The sequence below is a fragment of the Anas acuta genome, chromosome 19 (assembly GCF_963932015.1).
Source record: "Anas acuta chromosome 19, bAnaAcu1.1, whole genome shotgun sequence".
In the NCBI taxonomy this organism is placed as follows: domain Eukaryota; kingdom Metazoa; phylum Chordata; class Aves; order Anseriformes; family Anatidae; genus Anas; species Anas acuta.
This window is the reverse complement of record NC_088997.1, coordinates 633527-654666: the sequence shown is the minus strand read 5'-3', so window position 1 is coordinate 654666 and position 21140 is coordinate 633527. Positions and strand designations below refer to the sequence as shown.

General features: G+C 46.7%; 1 long non-coding RNA gene across 1 annotated transcript; it reads left to right on the top strand.

The window, feature by feature from the left end:
- The first annotated feature begins 4403 nt into the window (after positions 1–4403).
- LOC137842206 (uncharacterized) lies at positions 4404–20961 on the top strand. Its single transcript, XR_011088958.1, has 5 exons — positions 4404–4584; positions 5403–5627; positions 6413–6682; positions 6965–8594; positions 19572–20961. It is a non-coding gene; the product is annotated as an uncharacterized lncRNA (long non-coding RNA).
- The last annotated feature ends 179 nt before the right edge of the window (positions 20962–21140 follow it).

Here is a 21140-nt window from a genome sequence, read left to right as displayed (position 1 = left end):
ATTTGCATAACGAGTTGGAGAGCGATTCTCACCCTCACAGAGAGAGCATTGCCCCCTTCGCGGCTGTTAAGCGTCCACTTCAGCCTCTTGCAAAGGCGCTATCTGTAACTTGACTTGTACTGACTCCGGAGGCTTAAAATGGAGAGGATGTGCTCTGGGTCCCACCCGGTCTGGAAATAGGTCGCTGGGGACAGGCTCATCCAACTCGCTCTAGGTCTAAGTACTTCTATTTGGCATGATCTGCACAGATCATTCAGACAGCAGCACAGCTGACTTGTTTTGTGAAATGTAGGTTGTTTTCCTCCAGCCTATGTGCCCAGAGCTTTAGAACGAATACAAAATAATGGAAATTACTGCAGCATCTTAAAAACATGTCTGAGCTCTAGAGATGAATTTAGATATAATGTAAATTGTTATAGCTCCTAAAATTCAGGAGAACCAGACATTCAGAAGTTACCGTGGTTCAACAATACCTCCTGATGTGTCTGCATGGGCAACATTTAAGTGGTAGTTTGATGTCTCTCTTGCCATGCATTGTCTTCCCTGTGCTTTCCATATGCACTATGTTTTTGTGGCATGATGTAGGGTTCCTTCTGCAGGAAGTTCCTATAAAATTAAAATTGATGATACGGTGAATGATTTCAGCAATGTGAGGAAAGAGATAAATAATGGCTTTCATTCTGTTGTACTGCTAGCAACTATACTTGGATAAATAATATTTTATCTTTAATTGAAGTGAGGTTTCCCGTGCCATAACACTGCATCTTTACAGGTCCTAAGCAGGGCTCTTTTATAGTTATTGATGAGTTGCTATGGAGTTTCGTGTTATATGCAGAAAAAGCAGTAGTTATGCCATTTACACTACTTTTTTAGTTTAATGAGTTTGGCTCTATTCCTAGAAGTGGTTCTTGCCATTTTTGCTGTCTCTGCTGCTCTAGAATGACATTAAGATGCGGGTATGTGGAGAGGTGTGACATCAGAAAGCGAAGTGGGTTTGGAAGTGGCACACTTGTGGAAGTCTCAGTCCTTGCAGTTTGTGTCATTAGCATAAGGACAAGTTGTCTCTACATTAAAACAGAATCAGGTCCCTACTGCTTATGGCACTGCCAGCCCTCAGGAGACAGGGTCTTATCTGAGATTTCCAGGGAAGATCCGATTGCTGCCTGGTGGTTTAGAAACACCACTTTTGACAATTTCTTCCAGCTGAATAATTTAAAAGGTTTTTCTGCAGCTGCTTCATTTCCTGCATTTGTTCTGATCCAAACCAATGTTTTCTAGGAAAGCTCCCACTGTTTCCCTGCTGTCGCCATGGTGACCATGCTCGTGATGCATATTCCTTCCCTGAGCTCTTGCAGAAGAGAAGTGAAGGAGTAATTCTGCTCTCCTGCCGCAGCAGGGGACAAGGCACAGTGTTTGCAGAAGCACTTTCATGACTTGATCTGTATTATCAGCAGTGCCTTAAATCCTCAGGAGTGAATTGGGGCTGGGAATCAGCTGGAGTCAAGCAGGTTCTGACATCCCTGGGACTCTTTTGGAAGAGGGAAGGCAGGCTTTCAGAGGTGCCTGGACAGCTAGCCACAGCTGCTTGTGTGTGGGGGGTGTTCCTGCATCCCCTCTGTGCACCCGGAAGCTTTTGGAAACCCATCCTTGATGTTTTCCTACGATGGCAGCCTCAGTTTGAGTTAGCCTGAAGGGACCAAGAAACTATTTGTATTGGGGGGGTGGTGCGGAGTGCGGTGGCATCTCTGTCCTGGTGGTGGGTCCAGGGTGGCAGGGCCAGGAGCAGGACTGTGCCTCACCCACCCTCGGCTGGGTAAGACCTGGAGCCTCTGCTGAAGTCAGGGAGTTGAAGGGGGCCACCCTGAGCCCTGGAGAAGCTGTCTGCTGGCGAAGGGGTTGCTTTGGCCACTGGAGCTAACACAGTCCTAAACTGCTGTAGAAAAAAATGGTAAAGCTGCCTTGACTCTTGAGTGTAACATCTGTGGTGCTGTGAAGATTAAAGCTCTGATCTCACTTTTTTTTTTTTTTTTTTGAAACAGCTTTCCAGAGCCTTCTCCCCTTGCATTTCTTTTCATTGTCTGCCAATTAACTGAGCAGAACTCTTTGTAGTTTCATGAAGCTTTTCACCCCCACACAGTTTGGAATAAGATTGATGACAGATTCATGTGAACTTAGATTTTTTTTTATTTTTTTTTTTCTGAAGAGTTTGATCTGGAGGCTAATCCCACAAGCAGCTCAGCAAAATGGAAGCGTGATGTGGGCAAAGTCAGAAGAGTGGACCTTGGGAACAGGAGCAGTGACCAGTTTATTCCCTTTGGCAGTAGTGATTTTGTTCCTTGGTTGGTTCCTGTAGTGCTTGCATACCCTCTGGCCGTCGGTCACGTCCTGTGTTGCTCTTTTATGTCAGTGAGACCCATTCCTCTGTGTCACTCCTTTAAACACTCTGTTCAGGGAAGAGCTTGGGTTCTGGGAGCCCACAGTCGTGCTGTGTCAGCTGGGGCCCTGCATCCCTGCCCACCGCGGGGCTGTGGCTCTGCGTCCTTCCAGACAAGCGTTTGTGTGTAAGCTGTTAGGAAAGGAAGGGCAGTCTCTGCAGCACTACCACAGATGTGTGGAGGGTGTTGTGAAGGCCTGTGTTGCACAGGGCTGTTCTGGAAGTTAGTATCACTTAGGTTAGTAAGTGGGAATGTCCATTGCAATAACTGGAACGTGCTGGGATAGACGAGGTCACCCAACTGTAACAGCGCTGCAGGAAACCAGTCTATGAGTAAACGTGCTGTGCGGGGATAACTGCGGGGGACAGAAAATCCCCAGCCTTTGTGCCTGTAAACTTGCGTTGGGTTACCAAATGGAAACGGTGTATGGGTCATGTACAGAGGCTGCCTCCTCGTTTTAGAGGACTTGATGTCTGCACTGCCTGGGCTAGGTGTCCTGGCCAAATATAACCCAGATTGCTAAAAGCACAGGTTTCCTGAATTCTGCTGTCAAGGGTGGCTACCCTTTCACATTCAGAAGCCTAGAGGAATTAAAAGCAGTGCTGGCTACTGCATTTGCAACCAAAAGATACAGAGAGAAGAGCTTTGAATAATTGTGTTCCTCCAATAATGACAAACAAAGGTTTGGCTGAAGTTCCAGAGCTGACTTAAAGTCTGGCAGCTCCCATTGTCTTAGAGACAGTTCTGTAGTCTTTAATTTCGGTGATGTTTCTAGCTGTATGTCCAATAGGAGAAGAAAGTTTGGAAAGGAAAATTAATAGATCTGTCTTTCTGTGCACATAAATTGTGAGATAAATTGTGTAGCTCTGTAAAGTGCTGGACAGCATGAAAAATTGGACTGCTACATTCTGCTCTGTCCACCAATCCGTTTCCCCTTTAAGTTTTTCCCCCTGTATTACCAAATCCCTTTTGCAGTTTCAGTCAAGTTCCTTCTTGCCCCGCTCCCCTGCTAGCCACCTAAATTCCTACAGAAATGTCTTCCTTGCACATCCTGATGCAATTTTCCCTCTGTTACTTGAAGCTAGAAGTTGGCTATGGTTTGGAATATAGAAATGGCCACTTTGGGACACTCCATTCATTCCCCTAATTGTCTGGTTTCTCTAATAGGAGTAGTATTACTTCTCTTCTTTGCTCTCCTGCTCTTTTTGAAAATTAGGCAGAGGAGTGGCGAGTGGGTTGAATTTGGCATGCTCTCTCCTCTCACTGCTTGAGGTCTTCCTAGTGGACTTTCAGTTAAATTAAATGTGATGGGAATAAAACAATTATTCATAATTCATAATTACTGTATAAAGACTTGGTTGTGTACCACTGACCCCAGTGGGGATTTTGACTGACATCAATAAATGCGTTACTGCATCTAAACAGTGCCGCTCTAAATGTGGTTCTGTCTCTGAAGAAATGACCATGCTACTGACGAGAAAAAATAATCTATTTTTTTTTGTTTGCATGGATTTTGCTCTTGCAAAATCCAGCTTGTTTTCCATTTCTGCACCATGAGAAATGTATTGATTTTTCTTCACTTCTGATTGTTCGCATTACTGGATTGCTTTTAAATAGCTGACAGAGATCATTCATTTTCCTGACCCAACATATTTTACAGCACCTTTTTGTTTTACTTTTGTGTGCACAGTGTTTTTTTGGCACTTATACATTGTATTGATCCCATTTTTACAAACTCTGTGGATGTGTTAGAAGCTGTTCCTCTGCAGTATTTTTTTCCTTTCCTACCCTTTCCTCAGCAGTTTCAGCATCTGCTTTCCAGGTTCCCGATCTGGAAGTTGGAGACGAAGCTCAGAAAAAACCTCTAAGCCAATGATCAGAACATACCAAAGAAAGAAAATGACCACTCCTAAATCTGTAGAGCTGTAAGAGGTGTTTGTTACTGACAGAAATATCAGGAGTGGTCATTTGGGTGTTGTAATTCTAGGAGCACTGAAGAAGGGATGGTGAACTCTCCAGGTGTCCAGGAAGTATTCTTCCAACTCAGCTAACACAATAAATGAGGAAACTTGTGGCACCTTTTCATTGCAGAATCTGCTAGGCTTTGAAATGCTACCCTAACCTGAACATACACTAGCATCTATTTAAGGTACGTGTACAAAGATGCAACATCTTCTTCAGTCCAGGCCTGTCTGTAGTGCAGAAGCAAACCACTGAAGTGTTGTAGCAAAGGAGCAGACAGCAGGTTTCATTTTTATTTCAAGGTTAGTATTAGAGGTGAAAACAAACAAACAACAACAAGAACGACAAAACAAAACAAAAAAAAACAAAAACAAAACAAACAAACAAACAAAAAAACAGTTGGCCATTAGCAAAGGATGTCAGGAGCTTAAGTGGCAGCACTTTTTTGAACACACTCATGTGTTGCATAGATATGTTATTTCATTCCTAGAGTTGACCCCTGGGGAGTGGAAAAGTGTAAATTTTTTTTTCTTCATTTGCAGATGGTGACATTAAAACCCAGGCCTCCTAAAATACGCTCCTACAGCACCAAAAGCATGGGGCTCTGGTTTCAGTGAGGCCCCTAGGCAGCAGGACAGCGAAGCTAATAATGAGAATTAATAATGAATTTATCACTTTACTCTCAGTGAACAATCTCCAATAATCATGTGCAATTTGCTGCTTCAGTGAATACTCTGATAGTAAACAGATCTGTTAGAATAAAGTCACAGGAACAGAATAGAAAAGAAGTGAGAAAATGGTTGAGACTAATTAAAAAAATTCTAAGGAACACTTATGCATAAATGTTTGCAGTATTTGCCTGGTGCTAGTAATGGCCTAGATAAGGTAAACACAAGGGAAAGCAGATAAGAGGAAAGAGTGGCACAATCTCGTACACAGTTCTTGTCAGAAAGCCAAAACCCAGCTGTGCTATCCTGACAGGGAGCCTGCGTCCTATGCTCGTAGGAACGCTGACTGATGGTCCAAGAGGTCCTTTTCTCTCTTAATCCTCACTGTGGGGTGCAGAAAACAGTAAGAGAAGAACTGCTGGCCACTGAATCGGCTACGTGGGCATTAAATATTCACAGAGTCCAAATGATTGGGGCATCCACATGAGAAAAAGATCAAGCCTGCTTGAGAAATGCAGGGAAAATGGTCTTTTACGTGGTATTGCACTCAACGCAACTAAAGGTGAATTTTCACGTAACTGTCCATAGTAATGAAATTGCATTTAGTTTTCCCACTTGTTCCTTTCTTTATCTTTCTGGCACTTAGAGGATTGCTGGATTCATAGGGCTGTGTTGATTTAGAGCTAGCAGATCTGGCCCTTGTTTTAACTTGTGTTTATTGCAGAGGTTTTTGTGAAACGGGCAGATAGAGGCAGCAATGAGTGTGTCAGGCTGCAGCATTATAATTGGAAGCTGTTGAAACCCAGGGTCTGGCACCAAAACATAAACCTCTTTCAAAAACAAATTCCACTTGAATTATATTGTTTTATTTGTAGCAGGGTGCTTAGAGTGCCTTCTCATATTATCCCCTCACTGATGTATAGTGATGATGCATAAGTTAGATTTCACAATGCTGAGAAAATTAATGCTTCAGAAGAATTTATCTCCATGTTATTGATGTTCTGTCGGTAGCAGCGCTCTAATATTCTCTCTAGAGAAACTAATGGCACTGACAAAAAACACTGAAGTTCTGTTCTCATCTAAATATCTCGATAAAAGATGGCATTTCTGTGTGCGAGAAACATTATTTGGTGATAGCAAACTGTTATCTGTTTTTCTGTGTGGGTAACAGGATATTTGTTAGGTTTTTCTTTCTTTTTTTTTTTTTTTTTTTTTTTTCTGGCCAGCTTTCTGAAACACGATTTGGCAGATGTTATTTACTGAAGCCTTGGTCTCTTACATCTTTTTCCACAGAAGTATTAAGGCATTTAACTTTCATTTAGGCCACTGATTTTCCATTACTTTCAGCTAGAAATAACACGTCTGGATACCTAGGAGGATCTCAGTCTCTGTGCTGATCCTTGCAGCACTGTGGTTACTGCACAGCGTGTCTGCAGCACGAGTCAGCTCTGACAGGCAGTGATGCTTTTCTGCAGTTGCTGGCTTTAAGAGTGCCAAACCTGAAACCTCTGATCTGGAATGTGATTTGCAAATCCACCCAAGCAGGCACTTCTGGAGAGATGAAGCACAGTCAAAAGTTGGATCCAACCTTTTTCCAGAAATGGGGTTGGATGTGAGGTGAGACTTGATTTTTATGTTGTGTGATCATAAAAGCTTAGATTTTCAAGGCATGTAAATCATTTAACTCTTGTCAGATGCTCTAAGCTTTCTTAAACATGACATGCACAAATCATTAGGAACATCCAGATTGTAATCTAGAGTTTATAATCACAAGCCTGGTTGAGTTTGCACCTGTTTTCTTCTGTTGCATGGCAATCTAAAAGTCTCATTTTGGGGGGTAAAGTCTGGGGAGTTTTCTCATTGTGATTACCCCATTAGCAATGTGCTCTTTCTTCCCAGGAAGATGAGAAGCATCCTGAGAACATGGTGCCATTGTTGCCACAGTTATAGAACGGTTTGCAGTCTCTGAGAGGGTGAGAACAGGTGATTTTCCTCTGTGTCATGCAAATGAACTAGACCTTTCACAAATTCTCTGTGCAAGTGGTAAAGCTGAGGGTTCCGGCTGCAGATGAACACGCCATAGCTGGTGCTAAAGCTGGGAACTGCCCGACAGTGTCTGTGGCAAAAGAAGCCACATCTGTCTACCTCGGCTCTCTTACAGGAGGGTGCAGGGCAATTTTGGGGTAAGAAGAGCCATTGGATGTCTGTGCATGGCAGTGGACTTCCAAGCATATTAACTGTTAGAAATGACAGCGAGTATCTCTACAAAATGGCCAATTACTCACTGAAAGGTCGAGTAACAAACTTCATGGGGCAGTGGCTGGGTGGGACCGATGGTTTGCCACCGGCAGCCCTGGGCTGGTCCAGGGGCTGGGCCTTCGGGCAGGCCGGGCCAGTGGCTCAGCTGGGGCTGCAGCCGGGCCTCTCTTCCCGGAGAGACCTGAGCCATTCCAAGGGCTGCGTCGTGCCGCTGCCCTTCTGTTGCTCTTTGATTTCATTTCTAACGAGGGCTATTAAATGTGTTTCCCCAAATGAATAGTCAGCAATACATATTCATAAGTTTGTGAATAAAGCCCTCTTGGTGGAAGCACTGCTACAGATTTCCTATGCTGTAAAAGCACATGTGCCTCTTAAAATAAAAATGAGAGCATAACATTTTAAGTTATAAGAGATTCAAATATTCAGTGTTTTGGACAGCTGAATTGAAAGTAAAAATCCAGGGAGGGATTTACTCATTTTCTCATTAAGCTACATAGAGCAAATCACAATGGCTTTGCAAGAGGCTTGCAGGGACGGACACAAACATTTGCCATCTCCAACGAAAGCAGCATGTGCTGGGGCACGTTGGGGCTCCTGCTCTGGCTGGGTGACAAGGACATGGCTGAGGCCAGCGTGGGCTGGACCTGCTGCTCCTCCGCTGAGGGATGAGGCTGTCACTGCTCTGTCGTGCTGCCAGTGTCGCCTGGAGCCAGGACTGCTGCAGGAGCCTTGGGGTCTGGGGGCTTCCTTCTCTCTGCTGGTGCTGACAGAGACCAGCCCAGGTGCTGGTGCTACCTGCAGGTGCTGGTGCTACCTGCTGCTCTGCAAACACACAGCTGCTGCTCTATAGGCATGTCATGAGACATGCTTGTGAAGGATTCTGAAACCCTTGGGTGACAAGCAGGCTAAAATAATTCTAGTTCCCAGGGGGCTTTCCCCATCAGCAAGGATTTTTTTTTTGCCTTTCTTTTTTTTGGTTTTGTTTTGCATTTAGTGAGCAGTATTGTCTGAGGACTGTCCTGACAGTGATTATCTCTGAGGCAAAGCAGCAACAGATTCACAGGGAACTGCTGAATTTTTAATAGACTTCAGTTTATTATTGAAGTTTGGCAATGGAGCAAACAGTCCCTGTTGCACCACAGCAGAAAGCCTGGCCAGGGTTGCTGCCTCCAGAAACTGCTCTGTGGCTCGGTGTGAGCGTGCACACATAAAAGTCTCAGTGCAACGTGGAGATCAAGAGGATCAAGGTGTTCCAGCTTTTCATCCTCAGGTAAATACCTATGAAGGCAGACAATTCACCCTGTCTATAGGAATGTGTCTTACTCACCTTGCTCTGCATCTTTAAGCTGGGCAGTAATTTCTTCTTGTACCTTGGGGGAGTTGGGGCAGTTCAGCAATGCTAATGAAGAGCACTGTGATCATGCAGATTATGTAAATGTACCATTTTTCCTACCATTTCTTGTGCTACCATGGGAGCAAGTATTTTCTGGTGTGTGAGCAGGCTGCAGAATTTAACCCTGTTCCCTTTTAAAAATGCTTTACAAGAACAGGAGTGCCTTTGGAGGTTCACTTGTCTAATACCCTAACTAGAGACTGTGAACACAGCATGCGCTGTGCAGAAGCCAAATAACCCTCCAGGAATTCTTCCTATTAAAATAACTGCTAGGGCAGAAGAATACTGCAAACAGCTGTGGTTCATCCTATAAACATATTCTCCCTCCTTTTGGAGCCTTGGCTCCCTACTTATGCCAGAGCCCATCAGCTGCAGGAATAGTGGAACATATTTCCTTTGCAGAAATGAAACGATTACTGTTGAATAAATATGTTATGTGTAGACCTGAACTATCCAGTGAGTATTGCATATGCAAAGAGAAAAAAAGTGACAGTGTTTCACACTGAAATGAGCTGAAGCGACAGATCATCTGGCTAACATGATGGCAGCGGAGCTGCCTTGTGTTAGCAGCCTAGCAACACTGAGTTTGATGAAAAAATCCCCTGGAATCAGTTCAGCTCTGAATGGCAGCATCCTGCTGTTAAAGTGCACTTGCCTGGGCTGGGAAGCCAGCTGTGAACCATCATGTGGGATGTATCCATAGAGAGATTCCCCTCTGAACGGAGCATCCTCCTTTCGTTGGCAGGCGTCCCTCTCCTGCGTGGGGTGCAGCATCCCTGCCCCTCCGCACCCCGGGCTGCTCCTCCACAGATCTGGGGCCAAGCCCTGCTGTGGGCTGGCAGCAGGGGTGCTCCTTGGGCAGGGTTACCTGTTCTTGGTCTGTCTTGCTCCCCAAAATGGTCCCAAGGTGAACAGCTTGGTGGTTATTGTGGGGTATGTGGCTCTGATCCCAAGCCCACCCACCCACCTCTGTTGACAAGTTCCCAATTTGTTTCAGAGGGCGTTGACTCAAGACCATTACCTGCTGATCCAAAATCTTAAATACAAGGAGCCTTTCCTTTAAAGCTGTAAGGAGACATGCAGCACGTTCTGGATTGTAAAGCACATGGTCACAACTTTAATTTTGTCAAGAAAATGCCAATATCTCTCGGCATCACTTGTGTTTGTTCATAGTAATGTGTGGCTTCTTGCAGGAACTTCTTTAAATGTTTTTGTTTGCACCAGGGAGGCTTTACTCCACTGAGAAGTTGACACAAGCTTTCAGGGAAGATGGTGTAAGGTGTACAAAGCTTTTTTTCTTTTTTTTAAATTAAGACAGATTGATATAATGCATGGAAGAGAAATACAAGCTGTCAGACAGGTGCCATTCTTCAGCATCTAAAAAAGGCAGAAAGCTTCAAGGTAAAGACAGGTAAAGAGTTAATTTAGTTACTAATTAGGTAAATTGAGAGAAAATGGTAGTAAAGTCAATCCTCGTCAGTGTAAAGGTGCTGTCACATCCAGGTTTTGCAGCTAATAAATGTAACACTGCACCTGCCACTCAGAGCCCGTGCCTGGTTTTGATGTGACATCGAACAAGTCTCCTGGTCGAGGCAGAAGTGTGGTGAGGTTGGACCACAGGAGCAGCGCAGGAGCGTGCAGCTGGGGATGGCACTGCCCAGCAGTGTGCTGGCCAGGGGAGGCAGAGCAGGTGCAGGAGGATGCCACTGCCCTTCTGTGTGGGCATCCCAGCTCCTAACAAAGGGCTGCTAAAGCTTCTTAGCCATCCCCAGTGGGGTTCCTCTCTTCCCCCTGTGCTTTTACCACTCCTAGTGCCTGTGAGACATCAGCTCATGGAGACCTTGTCAGCTTTGCTTGCATCAAATGAACAGCTCTGGCGAGGGCACTCGCTGTGTTCCCTGAGGCCAGGCACCAGCGGGATGGGCTGTGCAGCTCCCTGGGTTGGGGAGCTTTTATTGCAAGAAGAAGTTATTCCCTGGGTTTTAGTTTACATTGTTTTGAAAAAGAAAGCATGAGGCCCCTGGGGGCTGAGAAGCCTTGCTGAGCAAGCAGAGTCAACACTTGGGCTGAAGGCAGGATTAGGCTTTAGAGCTCGCACTGCAGCAGGTCAGTGGGGAGCTGGGTCCTTGGGGAAGTGTACTCCAATGCTGACCCAGCTGGAAATGGGGCTGACCCAATCCTACCTCTTCAGCAGCACACTAAATTCACCACTTCGCAATGCTCTGCCATATGCCCAAATCCCTCACCTGATGTATGGGAGAACGCTGCAGTGATCCTCATGCCTGCTACTGGAAGTCACTGGAGTGGGGCTGGTGTATGGAGCTGATGAATTGCTCTGGAGATACCCAGGAAACCAAGCCCCCAGGGCTGCATGGAATGCTTCTGAACCAGTTTCTTCTACCCTCTAAACTAATGTCTGCAAAGCTGGAATAAATGTTTTCAAAAGAAGCAGAGGGATAACAGCAGATCGATTGCTCTTGTGCACCGTGCGCTGAGGCTGTTCTGGAATTCACCCCATGCACTGCAGGGCTGGCTGGCAGGCACAGCTGTGAAAGCTTCCTGCAAGGAACTGATGCACACAGTCAGCAATGGCCTGCATTTGGAGTATCTCCTCTGTGGCCTCCCAGAAGGGCAGGGGAGGGTGCACACAGTATCGCCACTGATGGTGCCGTGCGGGTTGGTGTAGCCTCTGGCAGCGCTGCCATCCCGCTGGCACAGGGCTGTTCTGGCTGGGTGGGCACTCAGGGTTGCTCCAGTCTGGCTGCTTGGTCTGCTGCTTCACCTGGACATGGGGGTGGTGTGATGATACTTACTTTTAGCAAATGTCATTTGCTTTTTGCACTGTTTCTTTATCATGGGCTTGGACAAAATGTAGTCTAATCTTGACCAATTTACAGATAGCCATAATCTGAACCTTGGCCCTACGGAACACTTAGGATTCCATAAAGAGCACTGGGTGCTGTGGGGCTGGCCAGAGCCATGCGAGAGCTGGTCCACCCAAGCAGCCGCCTGGCAGTGGCCAGGAGGAGCTGAGAAGAAGCAGAGCAAAAAGCCCAGCCTATGGCTGCAAAGAGACATCAAGGAAAAAGTGCAGCGGTCAATGTGAGCCATGTTTGTCCTAGTTTTATGGGTTTGGTATTTGTCTGACAAAGTCAAACCTTCTGACAAGCCCATTTATTTCTTTAATTCACGTCCTACTGGAGGAGATGAGCAATGGACACTGCCACCTATGAACCTGATGTATTGGCTAGCTGTCAGGAGCCCTTACTGTCACAGCTGTATTTCTTCCCACTTGGCGTGCGGGAAGGGGAAGGCTTTGCAGGGAGTAGCACGCACCAGGCACGCTGCCTCCGCTGTCCGCCTGTCAAGCTGCTAAAATAGACCGCACCATATTTGCAAAATATTGTTAATCAAGAGACACAGTTCAAGGCTTTTGACTGGCACATCCAGTTAAGTGGTAGCAAACACATGTTGTAAAACTACTGTGCTGAGGCCACCTTCCTAATGAATGCAAAGTGGGAGCAATCAATCAGACTCGAGAGCAGTCAGCACTCAGCTCCCTGCATCTGCAAACGCAAATTGAATGAACAATAATGAGTGTTATCTAATTAGTCCACACAGCTGCAATGTTACAGCCCCATATAGGACATACCTTGTTAAATTTCATGGTATGTATAATAGAGTGTCTAAGTTAAAATGATTGAGATTCACCATGTGCGTGCTTAGTACAATAGAGATAGGTAGATTCTTGGTAATAAATGCATTATCCTCAGCAGATGGCCTCTGGATTAACTAATGCAAGGATCGCTCTAACAGTAAGCTAGTTAAAGAGCAAATTAGCCAGAGGCAGCACAAGTGCTTGGTGTCTAAGTGCTTTAGCCCACCATCATCAATAGACGGGGAACTGAGAGCTTCACTTTTGCAGAGCCAGGTCCCGGCAAGCTTACTGCCGCATCCAGTTCTCCAGGAGCTCTGCTGTTTGGTGTCTTTGAGGGTTTGAAACATTTGCATACAGCCCTGCTGCTTGCACTTGTGCTCGCTGACCCTCCTGCGCTTCCTGGCAGCATTAGGAAGAGGTCTCTGTGCCCCTTTGGAAGGGAAAGACTGCTTTGGATAAGGTGACTAGGGAGCTACACAGGCTTGGCGTTGTAGTGTCTAAAACAGAGAAAGCCTCAAACAAGTCCTCGGTCAGTAAAACATTAGCCTCAGTCCCCTGCTAGCCATGGAGCTCCGTTCTGTGTGAACCAGCCTCGTAAGAAGCAAACCTGCCTCCCTCCCCCTAAATCACGGGTGGGAGTTCTGCGTGCACTCAGCTCTCCCCACACACACCTCAGCCATAGCGTCTGTTTCCTGGTGCGACCATGCACAAGATTTTCTTTTGCGTTGTCAATAATCCTGATGTTTTGAAGCACTTTGCATGAAGTGGTGCTGGAAAGCAAATAATAAATGATTTAGGAATGACCACTGAAAGCCCATTCTCTCAAGCAGCCTTCAGTTCCCTCCAGCAGTGTTTGAACTGATATATGACCAGCAGCAGGCACAGGAGCTTTCGGAGTCACTCAGGTGACGTAGTCCTGAGTCTGTTTAGATGTGACTTGCACATTTGAAGTGGTCTGAGCCTCCCTCACCTCTTCACCGTCAGGCTCTTAGCAGGAGTCCCACTGGAAAAGGTAAGTTCCAGAGGGCAAATCAGCCTCCCTCCACTGGCTGTTAAAACCTGAGCCTTCTGCCCTACAGCTGGGTGCTTGGAAGACCTGCTGCAGAATGCTCCTACCTGACTGCAACCCAGCAGCACACAGCGGTACCCAGCCTCGTGTCCACTGGCTGCAGCCCCGAGGCCATTCCTGGTGCTTGCAGCAGCATGAGCTCCTTGCTGAGGTCTCCAACTGAAATCAGTTCCCTGCGTTCATCTGAGTTCCACTTCACCTGCACGGGGGCTAGAAACTCATACTGCTGTATTTCTTAACAGTGAGGGAGAGAGAACACCTGCGGCCAGATTTATGCCTGTGACAGTTCTATTCCAATCCATGTCAGGAATTTGGCCAAAGAAGTGTTTCAGGCAGTTCCTGTGACTTCATCACCTTCATGTTCAGAAATATCTGCTCTGCCAGCAAAATCTGTAGTGACACTGCAGGGGATGGAATTTAAATATTAATGTTTTAGTAGTTTTGGGTTTTTAATACATTTTAAATTATGCACATATTTATTGGACTTTCAGGTTCATCACCAGTTTAGTTTCTTCCAGCTCCATAGCAGGGTGTGTGGTAGCGCTCAACCTTTGAATTCTCATGACTGGATGCATCTTAGTGCCTTGGCAAGGTAAACAAAGCCACAGGCCTTTATTCGAGCTCTGCTGGTTAGTAGCCATAAATGTGTAATGAACAACTTGATATACCTGAAATTAGGTCTTCCTAACAATCATTAGTTTAATCCCCCTCCGTTTTAATAAACCTCTTGGTAGCAAGCCAATTATACTTGTGCTTGTAAAATTATGAAACAAGGAGAAAAACAGAGTGTTGCCCACAAATAAGTGAGGATTTGAACTGGTCATATACTGTAACTCTTCAGGTACTCGTGTTATCTAGTTGAAGTTGAGAACTTAGTACTGGTTGCAATATTAAGGGTATCTATATTTATATGTATGTTGATTCTCCCAGCTGATGCTACCTTGGCATCGGTGTGCACCTCCTGCTGTGACAGCAGTGTCAGGAATGCTGGGGCTTCCAGGGCCAGTTTGCAGAGGGCTTTCCCTCCAGGTGAAGAGCTTACACTAAAAATGTGGAAAGCATTGTCATCTAAAGCCTAGACACTCCCATGTAGCCCAATTTTTCTTCACATTTGGTGAATGAGCTCTGTATCATTCAGTGGGAATGTTGCAAAGTGCAGTGAGAAGACGTATTTGCACCACGTACAACTATTGCGTAAACTCTTCCTACAAGAAAATCATTAATAAAAGATCCATTCATTCTTCTCCAGGCAGTTCTTATACCATCATGCACAAGATATATTTTTGGAGTGAGGTGATAAGTTTGTAGGATGCAACATCGATTTTACAGTAGAGCCGCTGGCATTAGCGAGAGGAGAATGGTAACATGAGCCATAAAAATAACAGATGGAAGACAGATATAATAAAATGGAAGTGCAGGCAAATTATAAAACCATTCAAACTGTTCATGCAGATAAAACAAGGAAACAAAAACATCTGAAATCACAAAGACTGGGTGTTTGTTGGGGAAAAAATGTTTGATTTTGTTGTTTGTTATTGTTGTTTGCAGCAGAGGCATTCAAGTTGGGAAGACCTGAAGGAGAAGCAATGATACGTGCTGCAGAGGGAGCTGTGGCTGTGACACCACTGTTGATCGGGATTGTTTTCTGTGTGGAGGCTTAATGATAGTGTTTTTTTTCTCAACCTCCACTGCAAATGTTAATGTTCATCTTGTGCCAATGCAGTTACTTTATTACAACAGTAAACTATTACCTAAACTTCAGCAATGCAAAGGGGAAAGGAGCCCACAGCACCAAAGGGGCAGCTGTGCTGGGATGGTGCTGGTGCGCTGCGGGTGTCTGCAGGGGCATGGGGGTGGCACCACAGGGATGTGGGCAGCAGGGGACGTCCTGGGGAGGCTCCTGGGGGGGGGTTCTGAAGGCACACAGTGCTCAGGGGTGGCGTTTCAAGTATCCACAGCACAAATGCCTGCCTTTTACAGGAGGTTGTAGGCTCGCAGCTGTGGCTGTGTGGAGCAGGGGTCTCTGTGGTGTCAGAGGCCCAGACCATGGGATGCTTTGTGCTCATAACCACTGAGAACTGAACTGGGGCACATGGAGCACCCAGCTGTGGTGCAGGCACCCAGGGAGTTTCAGGCCATCACCTCCGGGGGGGGGGGGGGGGGGGTGTTAGCCTCGTCCTGCTCTGGCGGCATCAGACACAGAAGCCAGTGCCACGGCTTGCCCTTGGCCGGTCCCGTTGTGGCTCTGCCATGCTGACTGCTGCTGCTCCTGGGGCATGGGCTGACCCCCGAGCCCGGGCTTGCAGACCTGCTGAAAGCTCTACGGTAAACGCCTGCTCTGCCCGTGCTCTGCAGTGCTGTCGGGAGCAGAGCTCGGGGTGTCCCTGGCACCGAGCTGGTGGCCCCCAGCTCCCCGTGGACAAGGGGTGCTGGAGGCTGGGGACACCACAGCACGTCTTGTGAGATGTTAAAAGACCCAAATGAAAGATGAAGCATGTTAGAACATCCAAAATCATCTAGCCAGTACCCTGTCTCCAGCAGGAACTGGGCAAATACTGAGTGCCCCCTGCCTGCAAACAAGCCTCCCGGTTTCCAGTAATTAGCAGATTAGTGACCTCCTGAGCCAGAAGTTGCACTGGGACTGAGGTGCTTAATAGCCACAGATAGGTTTCTCCTCTCTGAATTAATTGAATCCCTTTTTGAACCCATTTATCCTTCCGGCTGTCATGCCTCTTACAGTTTAATTACACACTGCCTGATGATTTAACTGGGTGCCTCGTTCCTGTTGTACCGAGCATAAGAAACAGCCATTTATAGTCTCACCTTCTTCACATCATTTATCCAAAAATCTCACTGCTGGTTTCTACAACATCTGATGCTTATTAATGCCTTGATTTCTGAAGACATTGGGCAGGAATCTAGTTTCTTTCTCTTAATGGTTTTATTAGTGCATAAAGCGGGGGGGAATGAGTTCTGAACATGTTCCAAAAGACCTATATCTGGAAGGTAAACAAAGACTCTCAAGTGAATTTCTGTTCTCAAGTCCTACAACTCTTAAGCTGATCGCACTCAGCTTGGCAGGAGGGAGGGAGTGGGTCCCTGAAGCAGTGCATGGTTAGCAGAAGGTAAACCAGAGCTACTGGAGGTAAAGCAGGGTGGGGGCTCTGCTAAGCCCCCGCGCAGAAGCACGCTGTAGGGCTGCTGATTGCTCTGGCTGCTTCGTGATTAAAAAGCCTAGGATGTCACTTGTTACGGGAGAAGTCTGTATGAAGGGGGGGATTATGAGCTGTTATGTATAGTTCAGTTCAGCTATGTTGGTGAAGTGTGTGTAAGAGTTCCTAACAAAGTTGGGGTAGCTCAGGAGGGGAGCACCAAGGAGCACAGGCAGTCCTTGCTGCAGGCGGCTCCTCTCCCTGGCTGCCAGCCCTCTGCACGACCCGGCCCCTTTCCAGGAGATCTGTCCCGAGAGCTGTGCCCACCCGTTTGCTCCTACGGCGGGCTGACCTTTGTAGCTGCGCACCCCGAGCTGCAGCAGTACAGAGGGGTGACATTGCCACAAGGCACAGCGTGCAGTGACAGCAGTTTGCAAACAGGCTGTGACTGCTGTGGCGATGGCGATGAGAAACTCGAGGGGCAGATTCCAGTTCTGCCCAGCCCACACAGGTGGGTGCCAGATACGTAAAGGTGATTTGAGATACGCTGTGCTGAGTGGGTGTGTGGGGAGGAGCAAATAGAACAAGCGTTGGCATCTTGATTTATTTTAAGGTATCATTGCAGAAGCCTTGAGCTGTATAATTGACTCTCTTTCTTCTCTAAGATTGTCATTATTACTCTAAATTTCATAATTCTTCCTAATATAGAGCTCACTTCAATATCACAGCATTTGGAATATTGCACTGAAACATTTGGATCATTGCAGTGGAGCTGGGTGTTATAGCTAGCCATTATGTTTCACTCTGCAATGGGTGCAATTAGAGATACAGCTTCAGAGTTAGATCTGGGAAAATACGAGTACTGGGAGGGTAAGAGGGAGGAGAGGAAAAGTACTGACTAGAAGCGGAGCCTGCTCATCTAGGAAGAAAAAGACTGATGGCTAATTCATCAGTATGAAATCTGGCGTGCCCCAGATGGGGCGTTCTGTCTGTCTGGGGCACTTTTAGGACACCGCTTGCTGCAGCACAGCAGTGGGAGCTGCTGCTCAGAGCCCCTGCAGGACTCAGCAAGGTCTGAAGAGCCGTGTGGGTAGCAGCCTCGGGAGGGCAATGCCTGGCAGCAATGGCACTGCGGGGCTTTGCTTTGGCCCCTGGCCAGCTGGGGGCCTTGGTGTGGGGCTCAGCAGGAGCCGTGCCCAGGTCCGGGGGCACCAGGGCAGGGTGCGGGAAGCGGAGCTGCGGGGAGCCAGGGGAAGGCTGGGCGGCTGCTGAAGGTGAAGGGGGTTTGCAGGCAGCTTGCACAAGGGCTGCTCTGAGCCCACCCCTCCCAGCTGGTTGTGGTCACAGGGATGCCTTGGCTTTGCCACAGCTCCAGGAAGGACTGAACCTTTTGAACTGTTTGTGCTCTTTCAGTGATTTTATGTGGTGATAGTCTTATTTATAATGTCACCTCGGCATTAGGGATTTTCTACCAAGGTTTGTGATGATGCCGCCAGTTTTACGAGTCCCAGAATCATGGAGGGGCGGAGGCTGGCAGGGATCTCTGGGTCCATCTGGCCCAAGCCCTGCTCCAGCCGAACACCAGAGCAGGGTGCCCGGGACAGTGCCCAGGTGGCTTTGGGAGCTCTCCAAAGAGGGAGACTCCACTACCTCTCTGGGCAACCTGTGTTTCCTTTGTCTTCCAGAGCAAACGAGTGACTCAAGTTTTCAGCGACCCCATCGTACCTGCAGTTTTCTATGCTTCACTCTAAGCAAGAGAAGCCACTGGCCTCTTTGTAATGCCTGGAGGGTTGTTTTGGGTTTGTCTTTTCTTTTTGATTTGGCTGGGATTACAAGGATAATGCTTTATCAGAAATCCATAGTTTTCTGTGGTTCTTAAAACACTTCAGTGTATTTTACATTTAAATAGAAATGAAGCCTCCTTGAAACAAATTTATTCCAGTTGGCTTTGCACATTGATGATTAAAGAACGTGGTTCAATTTTTTTTTCTCTCATTCTGAGCAATGTCTCATTAGACTTGCTTTTTATTGCTTTTCATATCCATCATGATTTGTGTCAGCAGAATGGTTATATAGACGGACAGCTTATTATCAGCTTTAAGTGAAGAAACAGAATACAAGAATGGTTGCTAAAAAAGGGAAAGGTAATTAATGCTGGGTGCCAGAATATAAATGAAGCTTGACATTTTCACTTTGTAAATCCAAATTAACCCCTGACTTAATGCTATAGAGCACGAGAGGGAACGCTGAGCCTCTGCTCACGTCTCTGCCTCGCCCCCCCGCCCAGCACATCCCCTCTCAAGCTGCAGTCCCAGCTGGGGTCTGGCGGGTGTGCAACACAGCTGCAGAGCTTCACTGCCCCTACCTGAGCTGTGGTTACCCCTCTGGGAAAGCTCTGGGTCTGCAGGGAATTCAAATGATTGTTTTTACAACGCACTTTGCTGTTCCCCCCTTAATTTTATCATCCTGATGTGATCCATCTGCAAAGTAATTAGGGTTAGTTATTTGATGTATAAGGTGGGAGTGGGAGTGAGGGTCAGGGAGGACAGATTAAAGTGAATTGGGACTCTCCAAGTGAAGAGAAAAGAGGACTAAAGGGAGCCATGATAGCTCTTTACAAATACTTAGAGGGACATAATAAAGAAGACAGGGACCAATTACTTTCATTAGTCAGTGAGAACTGAACAAGAAGTAACGGCTTACCCTGCAGAAGCTAAGTGTAGATTATGACAGAAAAGTTGTAAGGATAACACCACAGAACGAGCTGCCAAGGGGAGCTGTTGGTTCTGTCTCCCTGAGGCTGCCCCGGGAGGTTTTCTGGAGGTGGCTCAGCCCCTGGAGCTCTCAGGTGGATGTTGGATGCCCGACTTGCACAGAAACCGTGTGAGAGAGTGGCCTTGAATCTGAAGGTTGATGCTGAATATTTTGGAAATGTGGTTCCGCATGCTAAATGCTCCCTTTCCTTCTTTTCCTAGTGCTGGTGCAGAAAAGCTTCCAGCTTTGCTGTTCGCCTTCGTTACCTGCAGTGAGCGGGGGCAGGCGGTGCGCAGTGCGGCCGGGCCGGGCCGTTTCGGGGATTTGGGGCTGCAGCCTGGGTCCTGCTCCACAGCCGTGAGCTCTGCAGAGGAGTGAGGATGGAGTCTGCCAGAGGCCCGCAGCTGCACCAGGAGGGAAGGCAACTCCCATCGCCAGCAGAGGATCTGTGGGTGCCTCGGCACCCTGTCTGTGAGGAGGAGCTCCCAGTGCTGCCTCTGAAGCTGTGCCGTGGATCCCAGTGAAGCAGTGCTAACATGAGCCTTAAGCAGTGCAAAGACTGGCTGCTACTGGGCCATCGCCGGGCTGAAAACGCCCTTAGCACCTTTGAAAAGCAACCAGTAGAACATTTTTATTGTCTGATAACCAAGCAATTTACTCGTGTCACAACTGTATAGTGTTTCTTTTGCCATAATATGGAGCTTTTAAGAAGAAAATTAAACCTGCCAAGCATCATTACATGATAAGCCTACCAAGCAAGCAACTATTCAGATTTCAGTGGCCTTGACTGAAGAACCTGGGAAAGTTCAGACAACTGGAAAATGTAAGCATCTGGCCAGACTCCAGATAATTTACCAGTACATTAGAGGTAATTCTTTGCTGGGTTCATGTATACCTGGTGATTCCTATTCAACTATGGAAATTTTTCTTGTTCTTGTATACATCCTCATTACATGCAAGTGACACGTTAGACACCAAGCTACAGCCTGTTGCTCCTGCTGCTTCTGATCAGAAACCTGACATCTTACTGAAATGGAAGTGAAAACGTGGAAGGCTTTGGAAGATCTGGGTAGGAATCCTATGGAGTGCATTAGCATTTGGTGAGCTGGGCACAAGAATTACTCAGGAAATTAAAAGGAGGATGTTATTTTGAGGTGATAAAACATTAAAATATGGAACTTGCATTTGAGTCAGATCCAGACTTAATTTTCCCTTTTTAAGCTGTAGCTTATGAAAATCCTGATTCTATGCCAGTAACGAGTGAAGTCTTTGGGATATTGCAAGAGGGAGAAGAGAACAAATTTGATGGTGCTGGTGTTGGGCTTCTCAGTGACATTTTGATGAAATGAAAAATGCTGAAACAAGTCAAAGGACAGGGAAGGTGGCAGGGTAGCTGAAACAAAACGGCAGGCAAGCCTACTTACATGACACGTTAATTAAGGTGATGTAGTTGTAGCTATCCTTGCTGCAGTGGGTCACTGAGCAAGGAGGAAGCAGTGGGACGGCTACAGCCTCTTTGATAATGAATTCATTTTGATAGGCTCCCGCTGACACCTACAAACGTTTCTCTGACGGAGTCAGCCTTTCAGAAGAGCTAAATTCTCAACAGCACAGCTTTGGCTTAGGTGGTCCTGCTGCCATACCAGCTGGGGGGACGTAATGATTTTGAGATACTATTCTCTTTTTTTCGGGAAAAAAAATGGATGCGAAGTAAAAATTCATCCCTCAGTTTGCTGCATAGACCAGCTCTAATATGAAGGTCTTAAACTTACAAAATAGCAATACAGATC